The sequence below is a fragment of the Corvus brachyrhynchos genome, unplaced genomic scaffold (genome assembly GCF_000691975.1).
Source record: "Corvus brachyrhynchos isolate BGI_N302 unplaced genomic scaffold, ASM69197v1 scaffold37, whole genome shotgun sequence".
NCBI classification, from domain to species: domain Eukaryota; kingdom Metazoa; phylum Chordata; class Aves; order Passeriformes; family Corvidae; genus Corvus; species Corvus brachyrhynchos.
The window spans coordinates 1,567,756-1,587,586 of NW_008239289.1; the positions used below are offsets into that span (position 1 = coordinate 1,567,756).

The 19,831-nt window shown below is 38.5% G+C and overlaps 1 long non-coding RNA gene across 1 annotated transcript; it reads left to right on the forward strand.

Annotated features, from left to right (window-relative positions):
* Nucleotides 1-7,164: 7,164 nt before the first annotated feature.
* On the forward strand, nucleotides 7,165-14,675 carry LOC108448215. The gene is made up of 3 exons (XR_001864029.1): nucleotides 7,165-7,293; nucleotides 7,851-7,951; nucleotides 14,240-14,675. It is a non-coding gene; the product is annotated as an uncharacterized LOC108448215 (long non-coding RNA).
* The last annotated feature ends 5,156 nt before the right edge of the window (nucleotides 14,676-19,831 follow it).

Genomic DNA, 19,831 nt, shown 5'->3' on the forward strand with positions numbered 1-19,831 from the left:
CACCGGCCCCCAGGCGCCGGGGGGACGACACTCGACACACCACAAGAAGAAGTTATCATTTCCATACGTCGAGGCTGAGGCAAGTCTGAATGACATACGCGTGTCACATATTCGCAGGTGCAAAGAGCAGCTGATCTGGGATGCTCTTCCCTTGCCGTTTCTGAGACTCTGTGTTTCTGTCCTGGCACATGACAGGTAGTCCTTGATCAATGTCGACAGGTTCTTCACTTACCACTCTACCATTGAGTATAAAGATGTTGATGGTCCTTTCTTACCTAATAACCCAAGCTGAGTATTTTGAAATGACTAAATGAGGGCGAATTAAAGAAAAAAAGGTTATGGAATTCCTGTTACAAAGGTACAGAATGAACCATTAATACAGTGTTAGAAGGTGCTCAGGAATCAATTTGACATGGCACTTATTCATTGAAAGTGCACTGCGTTCTATTTGCTTCTGCTCAGGCTAACAGGAAAATCCACATCTTACTGGATGTGTTTGTAGGCCTGGCGCGGGTTGGTTGATTTTGCTTTAAAAGAACATCCTACTAAGAAAGTCATAGCCATACCTAGCTGAAACACCTTATATAGAAGTAATATACCTCCCCATAAAGCAACAAATGCAGAGTGTACAAAAAGACCTAATTGAAAGTATTGTCAGTCATTATATTTTTAAACCAAAGTTCCTGAAGTTTAAGTGAAATTGTTGTATAGATGCTCAGAGTACATTGCCTCTCTATGAAGTTCAGCACTTTGTCCTTTCTAAGTAAAACACAAGGAAGATGAAGAGAGTCCAAAGGAGTAACAAAGCCAATGATACTGCATAAAACCATGGAAAGATGTTTTGTCTATGCCTAATATAAAGGTTTTTTGAAAGGGACTAAGACCTTTAAAATAAAATATTTCTCTAAACAAAATATTTATGGAAGGATGGCAAGTGAGATTAAAATGTCATGTAGCAATTTTCTAGAGGCAAAAGTTGGTGATTTTTAAAGGATTTGGAGGAAAGAGAGACAGAAAAATTATTTGCATAAATTGCAGTATGATTCAAATTACAAAAGACTTTGAGAAAGAGCCTTAGTGCAGGACAGAACTAAAATTTTGGAACCTCTGAGTTGCTGCAAAACCTGTTCTCCAGCCAAATCTGCTTACAGCTTTGGAAAACATGCTTTATTCCCCCTCTCTCTCCTGAAGGAACACAAAGACATCAGCTCTTTAGGGCAATAAATACCCATTGTAACTGTCCTAGTGATTTTATGACAACAAGCTCACATTTGTCTAATCATATATAGGCGTATACTGAACATTATTCTTCCACAGAAATCTCTGTGAATCTTTTTTTGAAATTCTTTTTGTTTTCTGTGAATCTGCAAAATTGAGGAGTTGTCTAAGAAGTTTCAGATAAAACCATGCAGTTGAAACAAATTGGCTAATTAGGTAATTCAGTAGTGTTGAAAGAGTAAAGTTCTGTAGGCCAGATCATACATTTGTAAAGCTGCAGGTCAGTGTTAAATAAAGCTAGAGGAAACACTTGGAAAAGGGTATCATCACCTGTTGTGGTAAAGATCAGTTTATATTTGCTGCAATTTAAAAGATTTCTCATAGGAATGTTGCTGAACTGTACTGTAATCTTGTCTTAGAAAGTTTGAGACACATAGATTTCTGCATGACAATGCCAAAAATTACCAGGTGTGACAACATGATGGTAAAATTACCAAATACTGTTAAAAATCTATTTTCCCTCTAAAACTAGTATTTTACCAAAATTGACTGGGGGAAGAATGTGGGAAGATAACAAACTGAAAGTGTCATATATTCGGGCCACCAAAGTTGTCAAAGTGAAAGCTACAGAATGCTCTATCAAAAAATACTATTGCTGGCTTAGTGGGGGAAACAGCAACTCTTTCTACAGGCATATCTCCTGCTTTGAGTCTTTAAATTTTAGAATTACTAAAGGGTAGCTGTACAAAGAAATTCTGAGGTAAATCATGACTTTATTTCTACATAGGTAATTTTTCTTTCTGTGTTTTCTGTGCATTTTTTTTCCTCATAGATTCAAGAAAGTAGAAAATAACATAAAATACTCAAATACTTCCTATTAATCAGTACTTAAGGAAGAGCCACAATATTAATCAGTACTTAAGGAAAAGCCACAACTAAACCCCTAGAGACAAATAGCTTTCTGGTAGTACTACAAGACCAATCATCCTGAAGGTGGTAAAACTATAGCAAAAAGTTGGAAATATGACAAAACTATAGAGTGTGATTAGAGGGCTAGAAAATATGTATTGAGTCAAGATTGAAAGAACTCACTCTCTTCCGTTCATGAAAGTCTGACAGGAGGTTCAATAACACCCCTGAAATATGTATCAAGGACAGGTAATATTTTTTTCCTTGTCTAAAGCATAGGACAAGAAGTGATGCACTTGATTTACAACAAGGCCGATTCATGTTTGACATTATGAAAACTTTTGAAAAGGACAGTTAAGTACAGCAAATAGATAACTTCGGAGAACACTCAAATCTTGAGTAATAGAGCCTTCTCAAGCAGGTGAGGTAAACCTCTTCAGAGCTGGTAAAGTAGAGTCAGATTTGCCTTAGGTAGGTGAAAGCAAATTAATGACTTCCCATAAATTCTGTTCCTTTGCAATACACATTTATTTGCCTTTTTTTTTTTTTTTTTACTGACATAAAGTTATAGGAGAACATTCATCTGAATATATTACAAGGAAAAGCTGAAGATGCTGAAAAACTCAGTGTTCGTTTGAAATCACTGTCCTAAAGTTGAGTGCTTGATTACTTTGAAAGTTTTGAAACTTTAACTCATACGCCATACACAAAGAACGTACTGCAGCTTAGGAATTATAATAAATATCCATAAAGATTTAAACTTGTATTTCTGGAAAAGAGGCAGGAGCTGAAAGCTCAAAGAATCCTTGTGAGAGTACTGTTATTTAGGTGGAGAAATAAGAAATTATACCACAGAGTCTGGGAACAGGTAAAGGCCACACGATTTGTATGTGTGCTATGGTATCCTATCCCATCCAAAGGAGTGTATACAGAAAGACCAGTCTTACCAAAACTGTGCAGAAATAAACTGCTTACATTTTGCTTAAAGTTTGGAAATTTTTAGCTCTTGCAAGAGGGAGAGTATGGATGGTTCATGGAACCTCATGATCTTATCAGAAACATTTTGTTTTCCAGAGAAATATCCTGATTCCCATGAAACTTTTCACATGGAGGCGTTCTTGTGTTCAAGCTAGAACTGTGGTCAGAAACACACATCTATACCATGACTCAGAGAAAGCCTGTGAACTAAAGTCAACAGCATCTTTTGGGTTGACTACACTGAGGTGTACCTGCCTCTCTTACATGAGATCCCACATCTTTTCCCTCAATGACAAAATCTGGCTTCCATACAACCCTTTTCTGAATTTCCTCCAAATACGAGGCACTTTTTGAGTGTTTTAGCCTACATTTTATTCTTTCCAGTGTTCCACCTATTTGCAGATTTATCTAGCTGCTTTATCCGGACTGATTTTGCATTCCTAATAATGGAAACATGTTTGCCTTATCACTTTGAAGTACTGCTCAGCCTTCATTGGCTTTAAAGTGAAGCTGAATCCTGCCACCTTGTGGTCAAGAAAATTATCACAGATCTTTATTTTCGGAAGGAGGGAAAAAAGAGGAAATGATGAGGAAAGGTTTATTAACTACCACGTTTATACTAAACAAGGAATTAGATGAGGGTCTGAAGATTTAATGGTTGGGTCCAGTTCGATATTGCCTGAGATGTCTACCTGAGATCTTCTGAAAAGAAGAGTCCCTCTTCTAGAGACACTGTTCACACTATGGACTGCCACTTTTCATATCCTCACAGTTTTGAAGCTGTGGCCTCCCCCACAACCTAATGCGGACAAGACACTTATCCAGCCTCTCATCCCATAACCTCTGTCTGTCTGATGGCTCGAGGTATTAATCACAGAGTTCTGGTTGCGCTTGGTCACGTTTGCTATGAGAGCAGCACTACTTTCTTTTCATCAATAAGAAATCACATCACAGACTGGAGGAAAAGACCCTTCTCATTTATTAAAAAGAAAAAAAAAAGAGTATTTTTTGAGGGGGTGGTAAAAGTAATACTTGTAAGGAGCACGGATGTCCCTTTTCTGCTGAAGTCCAAGGCAGCATTCTTTTTTTCTGCCTGACAGGACTTCACAAGTACTTTTCTGGTAAGGTGTGAATGCAAACATCATCCTGAAGGTGGTAGAACTAGAACAGACTTGGAAAGGTATCTTCCTCCGCCACATGCTTAATTGCGCCTCCCCTCCCCCCGTCCCTGCCTTGTCGGCGTCCCCCCCACCCCCCGTCATTTCCACGCTTGTGAGTCTCTCTGCAGCCAGACAAACAGAGCAGCTTGTTGATTCTGCAGCTATCTGCTTACCACTTTCTAGATGCCTGGCGGCAAATGTAAATGGTGTGCTTACCTGTAAGGCTTCAGCAACAGAGATCCCAAAGCAACTGATCAGCACTAATGTTCTATTTTACTGGGTTATTTTCAAACAGTGTTTGTTCAGGTAAAGTCTGCAATAATTGCACAGACTTGCTCAGTTCATGGAAGTCATTTCTTCCTCAGATAACCCAGCTGACTCTCTATATGTCTATTTGTACACATATATTTTGTGGTGCAAATCATGCTTGTCTTTCTGATTACAGCAATTCAACAGCTGAAAAATGGCAACATAATAAAAATCTGACAGCCCTTGTCAGTTTTCTCCCATTTAAAAGCAGTTCAAACTGTAAGGACTTTTTGGCCATGATATTCTGAAGCCAATGATATTCTGAATCCTCCTTTACAGTAGTCAGTGAAAAATAAGAAAAAAAAACCAACCCAACAAAAAAAGACTCCCTAAAACCCAGTCTCCAGTACACTAATTGAAAAGATCCAAAATAATCTGAAAACTTAGCTATTGAAACACTGAAAGCTAGCTTCATTTGGCACTACAAGTTACCGAGTTACTGCTACTCTCCTCATTTACATTCATATGGACTACATAACATTGTGCATTGCTTGTGATTATGATTTTTGACTCCTCATCCTCCTAGGCCATAAGAAAGACACTGACCTGAAGAAATAAAGCTCTGTAATTTATTGCTTGAGATAGATATCATTTAGTTATCATAGTTTATGATGCAGATGTACTTATCATGGCAGTGTTAATTAGTGCAGAGGACACAGTAATTGTGTTCCAAAACTAGTGATGATGTCTGAGCTTGCCTCTTGTCACAATGGTAGCATGAGCAGTGATAAGCAGTCAAACTAGTACAGACCTAGGAGGTCAGAAATCAATTGCTTCCAACTGATCGATTTAGGACTGAGAGATCCTGATGGTTGGTATAGAAGCTGTAAATGGAGGTAATTATTCCACTTATGGATAATACACTGTGAATGTCTTGGTAAAGCCAATCTTTGTCTAACTGAAAATCACGTGTATTAGGACCATTGATAATTTTTCTTTCCCTTTGTTAAGGGTATTGGTACTAGAGATAGTACTATGTAAATGTAATACTTGTTAGCAGTTTGTTTCCTGTTTGATTCTTCCCATGTCTAGTTATATTTTACATAGCTTGTACAGCTTTCTTACAGTAGACTTTGCATGATATTAACTCTTTTTAAGACTGAGCAAGAAGAAAACAGAAGAACTTTTATAAAAGACCTGGTAATTTCTTTGCAGTACAATAAAGTATTCTGCTCCCAGGAAATGTCCATCTTATCCCCTGTTTATGAAATAATCTCTTGATGCTGACAGATCCTTGCCATGCTCTGGCCTGACTTAAGAGAACGTATTGACAAGTCTGCTGCAAAGTCACTCTGTTGTCATCTGGAGGCTTTCCTGTGCAAGCTTATTTTCAGGATTTGGTCCAGCATGGAAGCTATGCAGATCCCTTTAATACTTTTTCCAGCCTTCTCTCTCTCTACATCTTCTCCCCTGCCTCAACTACTTATAAAGCCACTCCCTTGATGATTATTTTCTGTGGCTTCCACAGCCTTTAGTGGCCACCAAGATGTTCCACTCTTTTTGTCATCTCCTACAGAGCCTTCTCCTCTCCACAACACCTAGAATTGCTCATAGGGTATGAGGGACTCTCTTACATAATTTTCTGTAGGTTTCTATGGTGCTTCCACTCAGTTTCCCACAGCAACCATACAGAGCAGGAGACAATTTAAGATGTACTATCATCAGTTATAAATCCTTCTCACAAGATTCAGATAACATTGGTTTTTCATGCGGTCATGTCCAGCTAAGACAGAGATACCATATGGTGTCAGCTTTCTGAAGTTCAACAATATTACCTTGTGGCATGGCAACATCTGGGTCAAAGAAAGAGCTGACAGTCACCATTCTGATAACAAGGAATGCAATAAAAGTTTAAAATCTGGAAACATTTGGGTTTTGAAAGCGTTAGCTTAAATCAGTCTCAGTGGGTTTGGTACCTTCTTCAAATGTCTAGGAAAGGCACTGTCCAGCTGCCTCCCCCAAGCACCTGGACCAGTTGGATGAAGCATATTCTGAGCAGAAACAATGCAGAACCAACTGTCGTCAGTATTCACAGTCATTTAAGGTGAATTCACCTTACAACTTAGGTCCTGAAACTGAAGTCAGTGAAAATTTCTTATCACCTTAACTGAAACTTATCTATCATGCACAGCTTAGTCCTCACCAGTTAAATCCTGTTTGGGTTGTACTTTTTTGCTTTGGCCTTATGTGCCATCTGTTAGCTTGAAATTATAATGTAGCAAAAGTTTATACCTATTTTCAGTGGAATTTTCTTTAAGTTTTTGAATGGATTCTCTTTCTTAGACGTATGAAAATTCTTGTTGATGTATTCTATTCATCCCCAAAATACTAGATTTTATTATCTTCCTGCATTGTTTTTGTTGTTTAGGGTTTTTTTGTCAACACGGCATATTGATGCCTAAACTTTCACTAAACATATATTCACTTGAACATTTTATCCAAGAATTACGGGGCAGAAAAGGACCTTCTATCAAAGTTGCCAACATAAAGCAGTTAAACTTGTTTTTCCTCCATCATTTGCAGTTTTATTACTCATCTTACCTGAAGAACACCTTCTGTCTTCAGGGGCTGGTACTTTTACTTGTCATTTACATAGGCAATGCTTTATGGGTCCTGTTGCCATCAGAAGTACCTCCTAATGGTTTGTCTTTCTTCCAGGGCCACTACTGTCAGATACGACACCCCACTCATGTCACAGGACTTCTTCTAAACTTTTTAGGTAAATACAAATATATGGGTGAGGTAACTAACAACACCTGTGGCACATCAGCAACAGTGCTCAGGTTTTTTCTAGATCTTTTATCTCTTCAGCTATTTCAGAACTCAGTCCATCCCAGCTGAAGAGACAAACAGAAAAAATAACAGGAGATTAACTCACCCTGTAAAAGGAAAAAGAAACACCTACTGTGGATTCATTGCTCCCCATACTGAAGAGATGAGGTTGGCATTCCACAGGTTTAACTTATTCCTTACAAGTACTGCTGAACACTTGTCTCTGTAGCAGAAATTCCCTGATTTTGTTAGTCATTTGGTCCCACACCTAGAAAAGAAGCTGAAAGAAAGCCAGAAGTTTTAAACCTGTTGGTATCAAAAAAACACAGCCTTTCTCAGCTGTGCCCATTTTAATCTGCTTTTGAAGACCTCTCCTGAAGAATCACTATCTTCTGAAGAAGACAGATTTCCCTTAGCAACAGAGGCAGACTTTAGTGCCAGGATTTAGCTTACTACATGTAAAATTTTACAGCATAACTCTATGTTTCTTTTATATTTTGTCAGGAGAAATGGACAATGGCTGAACTATCTCATCCTACAGTAAAGTCTGATCCACATCAGATGGATAATTTCCTGGAAGTACCTATTTCTCTACTGATTGCAAGGTGACTACCTAGATGTGGAAGTTTTTATTCCAGAAGCATATTTAAGTTAATACTGGTCCTAAAGGGATTTCTCTGTTTGATTAGAGAAATCTGTTGATGTTCCTATAAATATTTGGAGTAGAAGCACTGAATAAAAAATTACCTTGGCTACTTGATCATTCTGTCTCACAAAAAGATATTTCTTGATTATAAGTTCTTACCTTCTTTAATCTCTGTCAATGAAATTAAGAGACATGGAAGAGCATTCTCCAGAAAAACAGTGAGCAAAATGCCCTTCATGTAGTGGAATTATCTTGCCAAAGATGGAGCTGTTCAACAACAATGTGTGCTTCCTATAAGACACACACACACACACACACACGTGTAACAACCCAGGTTTTGCCTTAGGTGGCTACCTCTGAGGACTCCCATGCTTTTGGAGCAATTGGTTGGTGTTTTCTTGCTGAATCCCAGCTACTCAAATCATTCAACCTATTTTAATCAATGAAGCAAAGCCCTCATAAAGCAAATTTCTGAAACATAGCCTGAAAGCTCATGTTCTTGTAGCCCACTCCTGTTAGTTTCATTTACCTACCACAGGAATCCTTTCTTCCCATCTACTGTCCTCACCAGTGTTCAAAATCCCACAATTCATTTTCTTTTAGCTCCTACAGTCAGGATAAAACACCTTCTGTGCAGCATTCTTTGCACATGACTGTGCCTAATCAGAGCTTTGTGCAGTCATATCAGCCAGGGATTTCCCACTATTTTGTAGAAAAGTACAATTTTCTAAAGTCAGGGTTCACAGCTGGCCAAATCCAATTCATGTGCTGGTTTTGTCCTTTAATAAAGGTATTAGTTCCTCACAGTTGGATGTGCTCTCTCTTTCACTTTTGGCATCTCAAGTTGCTGCTCCAGTCCAGATTCTGCTGCAGCTACAGGGCTTTCACCAAGCCTGGGACAGGTGTCCCTGGCTGTTCCACTTGTGTTACTACGCTTGAAAGCTGAGGTGCTTATGTTAAAAAACCCCACAATATTTTTTTCCATCATTTCTTTAAAGGAAAGGGTCTCATATCCTACTTCATGTTGCATATGTACCCACATTAGATCTTGGGGGACTCAAGAGGGGTCACTGAGAAGCAGTTAGTCTTCGTTCCATCACTATTTATGGTGTTTCAACTGGATTATTTTCATAGAATGACTCTTGCATGGTAGTCCCTACAACTTTATTTCTTTTATTTGAGAGGCAGTGGGGTAGTTGAAGAGTTTTCCAGGCCTTCATCCACCCAGGGATTCCAGTCATAAGAACATGTAGGACAGATACTTGTTTTGCTGTTTGAACCAAGAACAATATTTCTTGAAAGGCAGATGGCCTGATGGCTAAAAGGTTAAAAGCTTTGTTAAACATGTGTATGCATTGCCATTGATTGTGGATTTGATGGTATTTAAGTGTACTTAGAAAGGAAACCGCTGATGTAGGGCCCTCTCCTTGTCATCCTTACTCAGTCACAGTGTGAAACAACCTTACAGATTGTCAATTTATTAATTGACCACAGAATGTGGGTCAAAGGACTGAAGTACATGGATGATAATTACTGCGGTTTGTTAAATCTGGGTACATGGAAGTTCACTGCAGCTTCAGTGTAACTTTCTATGTGGTAAAAGAACTAACAGAAATCCAGGTCTGAGTTGACACAACAGATTTGGCATAGCTGAAAAAATCTTTTCGGGTTGTTATTGTTAAAATGCTGATCTTCAGAGTTCGCTTCAGGAGCTCATTTCACTTGGCAGACTTAGGCATGTGTGGAAAAGAATGTCACTATTCTGAAAAGCAAGGAAGGAAATACTAAGAATATCATCAGTAAGATGATAGGCAAAGCTTGTATCACCCTTAAGATGATATGCAAATTGCACAAAGCTTTTAATACTTGCTTAATGTTTGCTGTTCTGGTTTTTTGACCTGAAGTTAAAAGAAATAGTTTGCCTTGCTTCCTCAGTTGTACCTGAATTTGTAGAATTTGTATTTAATTTTAAAGGTAAGATACAGAAGAAGTAGATATAAGCAATGATAACACAAATGATAAGTGATGGTATAACAAAATGAATTTGTGATTCAGTTATTAATAGATTAGTATATACACAAAACAGTTTTGTTTACAATAATATATAAGATTATTAATATATTAAGATTATTCTTCCCAAGCATTTTGTAGTCTAAAAAGCTTATGTAAAATATTTATGGTATTTAGAGAATTAGTGTGGCAGCCCAATCCCAGAAGTGACTGGTCCAACTAGTATTTTGCAAAAGTTATTTAAGATCACAAATACACTGAGTGTGTTGCTTCTGTTGACCTAGAAATGCAGACCATAAGCACAAGGATGCAAACTCTTTAAAGCTGACAAAACAGAAATCACATGCTTCTGCAAGCAAAGCAGCAGCCATGAAAATATGTTCTGACTGTTACTGTTTTTGAATTAAGTTCCTGTTCTTGAATACCTGGAATGATTCCTGAGAATTCAGAGTCATACAAAGACCAATGTCTTGGTTAAAAACTTAAACAAAAGTGTAAATAGCATGCAGTCCATATCTAAAATGGATGCCATTTCTTCCACTTCCTAAGGTACTGTGGTTTTGTGGAGTTAGCATGTGCGTTAACACATTTGTCTGCATATCCTGAGCATTAGCCATGCTAGTAACTTAGGTAAAATGAGGAAGCTGTTCAATTCCCAATTGAGAGAACTTGGAAAATGGGGAGTAGAGCATGTTGTGAGGCAAGGGAAAAAATATTGAAAATGCCTCCTACTTCAACCTAAACACAAGGAGCCTCCACAAAATCAAGAGCATCTTTGAGGATTTACCAAGACACCTGAACAGAGAACACAGAGCTGGCTCAACTGCATTTAGCTGGCAAGGGCAGGGAAGAGCAGAGACCGTTTGCCTCAGACTGATAATTGTGAGGCTGTAGAATGGTTTCCCATGAGAAAATTACTGGATGTACCAACATTTGGCACATCTAAAATCATACTAAATAAAGCACTATAAACTCTGTTGTAACGAACAGACTTTCACTGGTGTGCTAATATTCTAACCTTTGACCCTACTGATGCCCAAAATCATAATATCTGATCTTCTAATTACCAAACCTGTGGCCTAACACTTCTTTTTCAAGTCATTTCCATTCTTCTGTAAATACAGGCTTGGGTCAAAAGTTGTTTGCCATTACACTAAATAAGAATTTTTCAGAATTTTTCCTGAATTTAAAAATAATACTGTCTTTCTGGAGTAGTGAGGGGAAAAAATTAAGAAGCAATTCATCTCTCAGTGAAGTTCACTCCCTTTTCTGTGCCACTTCTTGTGTGTCTTCTCTTTATAGAAGGGGATCTTGTCTCGCAGAGCATCCCTTAGCTTTTTATTTATGTGGTGTACATTGGCCCAGATTATTTCAGACACTGTGAAAGTGGATGTACCTAACTGAAAAATTGCTCAATGGGTTGTTACAGGCACTTAATTGACCATCTGACTTTTAAGCTCAATCTCAGTCTGAGGAGGTCAATTCTTTTGAGGTTTTTCATGCTTTTTGAATGCAGAGTGCGACAGCATTGAGAAATGTAAAGTAATAAGGGAATACAATAGCATTTTGAACCCTGATTAGAAGAAAACAAAGCAAATAATAAGAGTAGTATGCCAAATGTAAACATAAGAGTAATGCTGGAGTGTTCTTAATAGAGGCCTGGGGCACTGGAGTAAGTCAGGCTGTGTTGAGTGTTCAAAACTATCTTTCTCGACAGTGTCAGTATCTCTTTGTCTGGCAATAATGGTGCTAAAAACTGTGCTGTTGCAAAAAATACAATAAGACAAAAGACTCAACAATGAGTTACCCTACTTTTGTGTCATGGTAACTCCTCTGAAAACAAGCAAAAGCAATAAGATGTAACTGGGGAAACAAAGGTGCTAATCTAGCTCATCTCAAGGCAAAGATTTCCACTTGCCAGTTTTGCTTACTAAAAACGTCTTAGTTGGTTGAAACAGAACACAAAACAACGTTCCGTAGCATTATATTTAAACTACACAGTCTTATAAATGTCATAGCAAACTACAGGAATTGTATCCTAACTCTCTTATCTATGTTTTTATGGACGTTGTCATCAGGAGCTACCGATACTCACAATCTTCAAAATTTTTTCTTAGCACATAAAGCAAAAGAGGCTAGTCTGTAATTTGAGAGACATTCCATATGAAGGCAAGCAATCTTGGCAGAAGAGTTTTTACCTCTCTTTCAAAACTGAGGTAATTTCTGAAGAAAAGTTGTATCTGAAAATAGGAACAAGTATCATTGCTGGATTTCTGAAAGAAGGGGTTGGCCATATGCGATTTAAAGACCCCTAGGAAGGATGAATATAAATACCAAATACATGTCTTGGAGTAATCCTAGACTTTGTAAATCGTTCATTTTGTCACTGAAAGACCCTTTGTACGTGTTACCTCATACCCGAGGAGAGATCCAGGATCACAAAGAGACACATCTATTGGAAAAAATTTGCAGAAGTTTTAGCCATTTAATTATATTTTCTGTGAGGCTGAAGAAATTCTGTAGGGATTATGCCCCATAATGGAGGGCATTGAATTCCAGGCACTCCTGAGGGCTCACCAGTGTAACTTTTAGTCATGTTGCTGAGTAGTGGTGACCAGTGCAAAACCAGTGGGCCCATGAGATGGCCTGTCAGAAAGAGCTGCCAGAATAATAAGCATGCCCTAGCTGAATCCAGAGGCTCAAAGGTCCCAGTTCCCAAATTCAGAATGATCATCAAGGCACATTGGGAAAGCACATAGGCTTGGGAAATACCTAGTAATTTCCCAAGAAAGTACAGCTAAGTTCAGAGCCAGGTACCAAACCAAGAACTAAATAGGTCACTGTGTTCAGTTGAATGAGCTGTTTTGTTGGATGTCTTTTGTTTGGGTGATGGGTTTTGCTTTAATTTTACCCCTTTTTGAATATGAAATATTTACTAAAAGCATCATTTTGTCCCATGCATGTAGCCTCTATCTCCAAAGAAAAGCGTTCCTGCTACTCTTCTCAGAATCCCATAGAGAGTGGTGTGGTTTGCAGCATATGAAGCCACAGAAACAACATCCCTAATTGTGTGTTATTGAGAGAATCGTGATGCCTTTTCAACTAGTGAGCAACTTTTCAACACCTTTTGAATTATCAGAATTGAGCTTTAGTCAGACAGGACCAGTGTGAAACCAGTGATACTCTCCTGCAAATTTCTGGGGAATGATGGACTCTATTTCTAAGTTTTCTTAACTTGTTCTTATAGGACTCATCTAACTGTGAAAAATGAACACCATCTCCAAATGGATTGCTAAATTTTTTCTCCATCCCTATACTTCACTCACCTTCAATACCTAGAAATAATTTGGGACAATTTAAATTTCATTCATCAAATCAATTTTCTAATGGCAAATTCCTATGCTTTGTGTGCACAGCATTCTTATTATTCTGTGCAGACCAGACCTTGTAACAGTAAAAAATAGAAGTTCCTGTAAGTGTTGATCAGGTTTCTATCTTAGGAGAGCAAACTCATGGAAATTTTTATAACTATATCAAATACTGCTTGCCTGTGCATGCTGTATTTCTCTTTCCTGGATCAGAAACCTAGAGATTCAGTTCACAGGCTGTGAGCTGGCCTCCTACACGAAGCTGACATCACAGTTAATTAAAAGAAAGTCACTGTACTACTGGCATTCTTGAGATGAGGCATTAGTGTAGCACATTCTGGACAGCATACAACTCCTACAAATTATACCACAAATTGCTTGGCGCAGATACAAACTCTCATCATAAAGGAAAATGGAAGAATGCTATTGGGATTCCTGATGTAGTGAAAAAACAACAAAGCCCCTCAAATATTCAGTATTAAGAGATGAAAAGCACAGAAACTACATGAGTTTCTGTGGCAAGGTGTAAACTGCATCAGATTGCACCAGACAATGCTAAGAGGTAGTAGCTGCCAATAACTCGTCAACAGAAATAGGAAGTTCTTATGCTTCTCTCATATCTCCACTCTTCTGTAACATATGCTCATTCATTTATTTCCTAGGATGAGGCTGAGTACAGCGGACATATTCACACTTACTCCATTATTCTGTATTTCTAGGCATTTTGTTTAACAGTGATAGCAAATGGGTGAATAATACTTACTGTCTCTTCTCAGCCAAGTATTCACAGTCCAAACTCAGTTACTTTTGCAGTTGTCTGCACTCCTGTTGGTTGATGAACCCTTGATCTTTATCATTTCTTGTTTTAGATCAGGACTTCCTGGTAAAGCTGATGTCTGTGACAAGCCTTCTTGACTCTGTGATTCCCAGAAAATGCAGAGAATAGACACCCCAGTGACTATGACTCACACTTGGAAGCTACTGCAGGTCCCAGCTCAGAAGCTCTCCTCTGTTGGGTTGACTCACCAGCAGTGTAAAACAACCTATGATCTCTGAACATGGCTCATTACAGTCAAACTGAAAAGAAGAAAGAAGAGAAAATGAAGCTCACTTCTGTTTATAACCATGTTTTCACTGCAATAGTTAGAAGTATCATTTCTCTGCCATACTTTGTTGGTTTGTCTTTTTCAAAGTCATCCTATACTCTGAGCTGGATAGAGATTCTAATTTCTAAAGAGAATAAACCTATTTTTATAGTTGTTGTTAGGGTAAAGACTTAATAAAGCAGCTCATTAAATAAGTTGATTCCTTTTCCTGGATATATCTCATGTTTTTTCTAAAATGCAGAGCAAGATTTTATTGCCAAAGCACAAAATATTTAGGTTTTGCTCACTGTTTTTCCCAGTTAATTATTCTGTTAACATGTCAGGTATGGCATACCCTCATATCTGTAATCATAGGAGCAGATCATAGGTGCATAGGAACAAATCATAGGTGTATAAACATGAAGCTTTTTTTCAGTGGGATAGTAAAGGATATCTGGTACTTCTCCATTACAGATTAGATTAGACTGATTAGGAACATCTATAACTCACATACAAGCTCTGTGGTGCATCCATTTAGGGCAATAGTAGATCCCTCGGGCCATCTCTTAGTCAGAAACTGCAGGCACAGTTCCCCATTCTTCTGCCAGCACATGCACTCCAGACACTGGAGGGCACCAGCAGTGTCCTCCCCATGCTGGTTTCTGGTGTTTGAAAAAGAAATTTGAGTCATAGCTTCTCCCAGCAGGTCACAAATCTCAGCAGCTGGTATCTTCCAGATTGAGCTATGAGGCCCAGAGTGACAGTCAAAGTTTTCCCTCAAATCCTGATAGCAGCTGAGACCTGTTGCAGACCTTCAAGCCTGTGATGTTAGACCTCTCTGTTATTTCCTGAGTTCACTCGTAGTTGTGTGGACTAGTTCAGGATGAAGAGAATGATCTGAAAAGGAAGGAGGGTCATATTAGAAGTTACCAACATAATCCCAACTTCTTAAAGTTCTAGATATCTACACTGTTCAGAGAAAGGAAAGAGAAGTAGCATATGGGTTTTTTTAAAGCATGCAGAAAATTTTCTTAAATCGTTGCTACTTATTTAAAAGAAAATCAGCAAAAAAAGGTTTCATAAAGTATAATGTACACATGGCAAATGCAATGTTTTAAGAGGTTTACATTTTCAAAACAGGCTTTTACTCTGTGGTTCACGTGAGTGAGCAAAATTACTGTTCTTCCACACAAAATTCCTGTACTTACGGGATTTAACAGCTAAAAATGAAACAGGAGGAAGAAGAAAAGAAGAAAACAATGCATAAAAAGTTTTTCTTTAAGCAGAGGAGCACATTTTTTTTGTTTTTTTCCTACACTTCACAACTCTAACACAGTATAAACTAGCTAAAAGTCAAATTCACCCTATCAGGTAACTGGCTTTTCACTTCTCCATTTGAGTCACAGCCAGGTGATGAGTCCAGTCAAAAATGCCTCATCTCAAACTGCTGATAATCCAGTCAGAATTTCTTGACAAGTCCATTACAGCTTTCTGCAAGACAAGAAATACAGTATTTCAAGCTGCTTTATTTTTCTCTCCTCTGCTTCCATTTGTCTCCAATGTCTTTTGATATGTTTTGGCAGGGAGGAGTTGTGGTTTTGGGGTGGGTTTGGTTTTGTCTGGTTGGTTGGTTTTGTTTGATGTTTTTGTTGTTGTAGTTGTTGGGGGGATTAACTACAATTTAAATTAATTAATTTCCACCTTTCATTTTCCCAGTATCTTTCATCTAGGTGGAAATTTGGTCTCAACTTTTTGGACACCTCTAAAAGATCATTTAACTGGTATTTAGAGCACCTAGGAAACAGTGGCTACAAAAATGCAAATCAGAAGCATCTGTGACTTCCAAGAGAATATTTAAAACAAAGTGTGAAATGGTATTTGCTTGTTTGTAGATCAGATCCAAATAGCTCAACACAGTCCAATACTCTGTGTAGATTTTTATTCCCATTAAAAATTTAAAAGGCAACCTTTTAATGTCTTTGCATTAACTTAAGTTGCAGTCAGTCTGTAAAACAATCAGAGATATGGTATTAAAAGTATATTAATAATAAAACAGATACTTAAAAAAAAAACTTAGTATCAACCTGAGTCCACTTTATATTTCATAGAGCTTGCATGGCTGAGAATTACTGTACTTCAGTCAAATTTCAGACTGGAGCCTTGGGTGGAAAATTCTAACTTTTCACTGAAAAAACAAGGCTTGAATATCCTGTTTAGTTACTTTTTAAGAAGAAAATGCTGCTTTGGTCCTTGATTTAACTCCTGAAATCAGTTAGTGTAGTTGTAATTTATTTCTAAGGAACATTGAGACCCAAGTATGAAACAGTCACTCATGAAGGATCAAACAATAGCATCTAAGCTGGACAGAGGCTTTTTTCTCTGTTAGAAATTATGGCAGAAGGAAGGGAACCTGTCATTTCTAACCTCCTGTAGTTTCAGCAGCAAGAATGTTTCCAGAAGCAAGGCTTGACCCCAGCTAGCTGCGGATCTGAATACCAAGGTGCAGAGAGGCACATCCTTAGCAGGTTCATCTTCAGGCATGGCCACAGGTCTGCATTGACTCTATGGGCAGGGTATAAGTGAAAAATTTTAAAGATAGCTTTAGAGCCAAAAGTATTACTTAAAAACATCTACTGTATCCCTTAGCTTACCAGCTTCCTTAGCTTTAGTTCTCTATTTTAATCCTACACTAGATTTGAATAGAATACAGTGACTTCTTCCATATTCCCAGTGTTTGTACTACTTATTTTGTGCCACCCAAGCTTGACAATACCACATATGCCCACACTACTTCAATAGTACAGATAGAGCCGTACAGATGCACTGATAACTTCATAGCCATTCTAAAGAAAAAAATCTGCATTACTGATAGAATTTCTCTTTGTATAGCTGAAACTGCCAACTGACTTTAAAAAATATTAATTTAAAGCATGTATCGGTTCATGTTAGCTATCTTTACATTTACAGATGTCTCTGCTTTGTTCAGATTTTTAAAGACTGCCAGTAATACAGGCTTATCAAACACAAGCACTATTACAGTGCTGATACTGCAACACATATATCAAACAATGAGGCCCGTGGAAAAGGAATACATATAGGGACCGATTCTTGATAGATGTTTCAGAGATGTTTATTTCTCCAGCCGCATGGCTGGGGCTCTGCTGAGGAACTGAGGCAATCACAGGACCCAAGGGTCCTTGCCCGCGCAGGGGAACACAAAAGAACCAATGGGGAACGAGGCTGACCAGGGGCAGGGACACCCCGTGCCTCCCCTCCAGGGCCCCTCTCCCAGGACCCCATTGCAGGGGGCAGGCCCCAACATTTCACCCATTTATTTTTAACAAAAAGAGATTTAAAACTTAACATTGAAAACAACTGGATAAACACGAGATAACAAGGACAGTTTCAAAACAAAATAAGCCACCCTCCTGAGACTTTAAATGTCCAAACAGATTCTCTGGAACATCTTAAGGCTGACAGAAGGGAGACATGACTCTCTGAGCATGCTTTGTGGGGAAACTGAGGCAGGAGGGGGGTTAATTCTCCTTTTATTAAAATAAAACGGGTGAGGTGTTGGGGTCCCTCCCCTGCCGTGTAGCCCTGGGAGAGGGGCCCTGAGGGCACAGACACGGGGTTTCCCTGCCCCTGCTCAGCCTCGTTCCCATTGGTTGGTTTGTGTTCCCTGCGCGGGCAGAAGGACCCTTGGTCCCGTGACTGGAACAGTTCCTGGGCAGAGCTCCGGCCATGCGGCTGGAGAAATAAACATCTCTGAAACATCTAGCAAGAATCTGTTCGTCCATATATATTTCCTTTCCACGGGACTCCTGGTTTGATATATGCGTGTTGCAGTATCCCCACTGCAACATGCCACCCCTTCAGTGCATTTTTTAGATCAGCTTGTTTTACAGACTGATGCCAATAGGTAATATCAACATGGGAGCCAGTCCTAGGCACTTCAATGGGTCAGAAGAGGAACTCACATCACCTGTGGATCCAATGACAAAGAGAGTGTCTTTTCAGAGATACAGAAATCTCAGTAAGTGATCAGTAAATGATACAATCACACTTAGGAAAAACAAGTAGAGGTTCCATTTTACAACCTTTGAACAAAACAGAAACATGTATACAAGTACAGCATCACAGAACTAGAACTTTTTAAAGTTGGATGGGGTTTAAGTGCTGGGTGTATGTATGTACTTTTAAATCCATATTTTTACCATTCCTGATAGCCAAGGAAATTTGAAAAGTATAAGGTATTGTTGAAGGACACTTTTCCTCTGAGTCATCCTTTTCTCCCACACTGAATGTCAAACACTTACAGGCCATGATGCAATAGGCACAGGCTTTGTTAGTGGGCAATCTAAACAAATACACTCCCCTAACTCCTGGTCTCTTTCAGATCACTTCTTTCCTGCTGTTGCTGAGACACAGAGCCACTTTACATCAAGGGCCTTCCATAGCTGAGGTGAGATTTGGTAGGCTTGCAGAGAGGAAGTCAAAAACCCTTGGGGATTAATCCAGCACTATTGCCGTTTAAACAGGAGAACTTCAGGACACAGTGTAGTCACAAGTCACCTTTCAAGAGCCATATTCTTCATTTATGGTGGAAAAGGAGAGAGATAAGGCATTCATACAAAAATTTATACTGGTAAAATGCAAAAAAAACCAACTGAAAGCCTGGCTGATCTTTTCCCAGACTGCAGTACACGTCACTATTTATATGAGGATTGGAGATTTTATCTTATTCTTACATCTGTAAGAACTTCCAGGAGAGTTTTTAGAACACAGTTTTTGTGTTACCCAAAAAAAAAAAAGTTTATAATTAAAACAAGCTATATTTATACCAAAGATGAAGAAGAGTACAGCTTTTGGGTTTGTGCATAAAAGACTTAGAAAATGGCAGGAGAAAAATATTTGCAGGCATGTGATAGCAATGCAATTGCAGTTATATAACAAGCATGCAAACTCAAGAAAGAAAAGTTTGAATTTTCTTCATCAGAATAAAGAGATGAGTGTGGCTGAAACTGTCTTTCTAGGCACAAAGCACACGTATACAAGATGTATAAGGCATTTATGAAAAAGAGCCTTTGATGTTTCTAGATATCAGCTTTCATTTAGAGTTATTAAAAAACTCTAGTCTCATCTTTACTTAGTATTTGTTTACTAATTTTTACTAATTTGAACACATTCCAAGTGTTTTTGATAGCTGTTTTATATATCACAGTGCATTGGGTTTGCATGGCCAGGTTTTAGGTACTACAGGAACCATGCCCTGCAGAGCCAATCCCCGGTGGCTCCAAGACGGACATGCCACTGGCCAAGGCTGGGCCAATCAGAGATGGTGATAACGCTCCTGTGATAACACATATTGGGGGG